Source organism: Tursiops truncatus, chromosome 1 (assembly GCF_011762595.2).
Source record: "Tursiops truncatus isolate mTurTru1 chromosome 1, mTurTru1.mat.Y, whole genome shotgun sequence".
Lineage (NCBI taxonomy): Eukaryota > Metazoa > Chordata > Mammalia > Artiodactyla > Delphinidae > Tursiops > Tursiops truncatus.
In genome coordinates, this window is record NC_047034.1 from 138,972,676 (window position 1) to 138,976,543 (window position 3,868).

Here is a 3,868-nt window from a genome sequence, read left to right on the forward strand (position 1 = left end):
CTCAACATCACTAATCATTAGAGAAATGCAAATCAAAACCACAATGAGGTATCACCTCACACCAGTCAGAATGGCCATCATCAAAACATCTACAAACAATAAATGCTGGAGAGGGTGTGGAGAAAAGGGAACCCTCTTGCACTGTTGGTGGGAATGTAAATTGATACAGCCACTATGGAGAACACTATGGAGGTTCCTTAAAAACTAAAAATAGAACTACCATACGACCCAGCAATCCCACTACTGGACATACACCCTGAGAAAACCATAATTCAAAAAGAGTCATGTACCAAAATGTTCACTGCAGCTCTATTTACAATAGCCAGGACATGGAAGCAACCTAAGTGTCCATCGACAGATGAATGGATAAAGAAGATGTGGCACATATATACAATGGAATATTACTCAGCCATAAAAAGAAATGAAATTGAGTTATTTGTAGTGAGGTGGATGGACCTACATTTTGTCATACAGAGTGAAGTAAGTCAGAAAGAAAAACAAATACCATATGCTAACACATATATATGGAATCTAAAAAAGTAGTACTGGTGAACCTAGTGGTGGCGCAGGAATAAAGACACAGAGTAGAGAACGGACTTGAGGACAGGTGGGGGGGGGGGGTGGAGAGGGGAAGCTGGGACGAAGTGAGAGAGTAGCACTGACATATATACACTTCCAAATGTAAAATGGATGGCTAGTGGGAAGCTGCTGCATAGCACAGGGAGATCAGCTCGGTGCTTTGTGACAACCTAGAGGGGTGGGATAAAGGAGGCTCAAGAGGGAGGAGAAATGGGGATATATGTATACATATAGTTGATTCACTTTGTTGTACAGCAGAAACTAACACAACAATGTAAAGCAATTATACTCCAATAAAGATACAAAAAAAAGGTAAAGAAGATATAAAGAAGTAATTAATGTGAAAAAGATGACTGAAATATCTACATATAAAAATAAATGCATTTAATGTAAGTGAATTAGCAGCACTTCTGGAATGGAAGAATAAGAATCTCTGAAAACCCACTCCTTCATAAAAGCATGAGAACACTGGCAAAAATTGTCAAAATCAACTTCTTTCGGTATTCTGTAAATTAATCAAAGAAAGGTTTGTGATAATCAGAGAAGTGTCTATTCAATAAAAACAGCTGAATCTTAGTAAGAACAGTGAGCTTTGTGGTGTTTTAACTTGCTCTAGTCCCATTCCCCTCTCCCCGCTCCAAGGTAGCCTTGAAAAACAACAGCTTCACAACCATGGTTGTTGCAAAAATTAGCAATTTAGTAACCACTGGAAGGGGAAGAATAGGTTTGGAGCTCTTCAAAAAGTCCCATTCACAGACAATTGTCATTATGTGACTTGTCTGACATCTCCTTTGGAAAGCTTCATTCTCAGGTCTTGGTTTTATTTGATCTGACTCAGAGCTCACGCTATAAAAACAGGGCATTTGCCAAAATAATCAGTGGCAGTTCGCTAACATTGCACCTGAGACGGATGATGCAAAGGCCAGCAGCCTTCTTCTCCCTGGGATGGGCGTCACTCAGCAGGTGTTGGAGACACTTTCTGGAGCATGGCTTAGCTGTGGGGTCACCAGCTTTCCCCTGCGGAAAGCCAGGGGACTCTGTCAGGATCACATGCAGCATCTAACAAGGCTCATACTTTTCAGACCGTCCCCTCCACCCCCATCCCTGTCCATTAAAGCAAGGCTTGCTCCTCTGCTTCTCTTCCTCCCGCATTCTTCCCCCATTCTATCTAGGTGAGGGTGGGGTGGGTTCTCTCTCACCGGTTCATTCCCCTCACAGAGCAGTTAGAGCTCTAATTAGTATCATCAGCTGGGCTCACCTTCCTTACCATAGTTGGACAGATGAGTTAAGGAAATATGAACATTTTGAGCTCAGAGTTTTTCAACCTTGACACCATCGACATTTTCAACTAGATAATTCTTTGTTGAGAAGGGCTATCCTGTGCATTGTAGGACGTTTAGAAGCACCCTGGCCAGTAGCACCTCACAAGTCATGACAATCAAAAATGCCTTCATAAGTCAGGCAGAGAAAGACAAATATCATGATATCACTCATCTGTGGACTCTAAAAAAATGGTATAAACGGACTTATTTACAAAACAGAAACAGACTCACAGATTTTGAAAACAACCTTATGGTTACCAAAGGGGAAAAGTGCAGGGGAGGGATAAATTAGGAGCTTGGGATTAACATACACACACTACTATATATAAAATAGATAACCAACAAGGACCTACTGTATAGCACAGGGAACTCTACTCAATATTCTGTAATAATCTATATGGGAAAAGAATCTGAAAAAGATGAATATATATATATATATATATATATATATATATATATATATATAGCTGAATCACTTTGCTGTACACCTGAAACTAACACAACATTGTAAATCAACTATACTCCAATAAAATTATTTTTTTTAGAGTGAATGATGGTTTTTATTTTTTTTTTTTTGCTGCTTTGGGTCTTCGCTGATGCACGCGGGCCTTCTCTAGTTGCCATGAGTGGGGGCTACTCTTCACTGCAGTGCGTGGGATTCTCATCCTGCAGAGCATGGGCCCTAGAGGGTACAGGCTTCAGCAGTTGCGGCGTGTGGGCTCTAGAGTGCAGGCTCAGTAGTTGTGGCGCACAGGCTTTGTTGCTCCACAGCATGTGGGATCTTCCCCGACCAGGGATCGAACCCGTGTCCCCTGCATTGGCAGGTGGATTCCTAACCACTGCACCACCAGGGAAATTCCAATAAAATTCTTTAAAAAAAAATGTCTTCACATATTGCCAAATATCCCTGGGAGCAAAATAGTCCCCAGTTGAGAATTGCTGTTTTAGTTAAACCGGTATAGTTATCTTTGATTCTTGTCTTGTTTTGAGCCAAAACTTACATATCATTATAATTAATATATCAATAAAACTTTTACTTCTGTTTCCAAGAGAAGAAATATATAGTCTAGGTGTTATCACTGCCCTGCCCCCCCAGCCTGACACACACACACACACACACACACACACACATATCACTAGCAATGGGGTTGTTGTTGCCATCTGACTGCTGAGGAGTCTGGTTCCAAAATTCCATCCTGAGGGCTGCTTTCTGGGGCCACTCTTGACCAACATGACAGTGTGGGTTCCTCATCTCATGTGAGTACTTTATTGGCAAGTGTGAGTCCAAGGATCAGGAGTGAAGGACAGGAGTTGTAAAACAGAGGAGAAAGGAGAGCTATTGCAAGGGTGAATTGCAATGCAATGGTGGAGGGGAGGAAGGAGAACCAGTGCAAGGGTGCAATTCTTTGTTGAGGGTGCTCTACAAAGAATTATCTAGTCAAATTGGCCACTTCCAAAGGCATTTGGTTGTTTGATCCTGCAAGACAGTTTGAAAGCCGTATGAAATATCTGAGGAGAGTCTGAGGGGAAAAAGAGAGAAGCATGTATTCATCAGTTACTGACTCCATCGGTCAAAGATTTGTCCCATGAGGCATTGACCGCTCCCCACTTCCGCACTTCTGGCTTGCACCTGTCCCAGTGCTGAACGGTTCCAGCAGTCCCATAATCCCAAGGTATCAAGACACAAGCCCTGATGCAGAAAGCGAGAAGCCCGAGTTATGGACTTGAGGTGAAGCTCACTTAGGTTACAGCTGCTGAAGCTGGAATAAGATCAGTGGTGGTGAAATAAGCAGCTGATGAAGCCAAGAGGATCTGCCATGGGGCACAAGAAGTGTTTGATACATTTGCACACCGAATTCGTGTGTTGCAATTCATTCCTGGTACACATTCAACCAAAGTACCCTGCACATACACACACTAACTTCAGCTTTCTCTTTTTTTTTTTTTTTTTTTTTGCGTTACGCGGG

General features: G+C 42.1%; 1 long non-coding RNA gene across 1 annotated transcript; it reads right to left on the reverse strand.

The window, feature by feature from the left end:
• Positions 1-948: 948 nt before the first annotated feature.
• LOC109550369 (uncharacterized) lies at positions 949-2,251 on the reverse strand. The gene is made up of 2 exons (XR_002176858.3): positions 1,481-2,251; positions 949-1,084 (listed from the first exon to the last, which is right to left on the reverse strand). It is a non-coding gene; the product is annotated as an uncharacterized lncRNA (long non-coding RNA).
• Between the last annotated feature and the right edge of the window lie 1,617 nt (positions 2,252-3,868).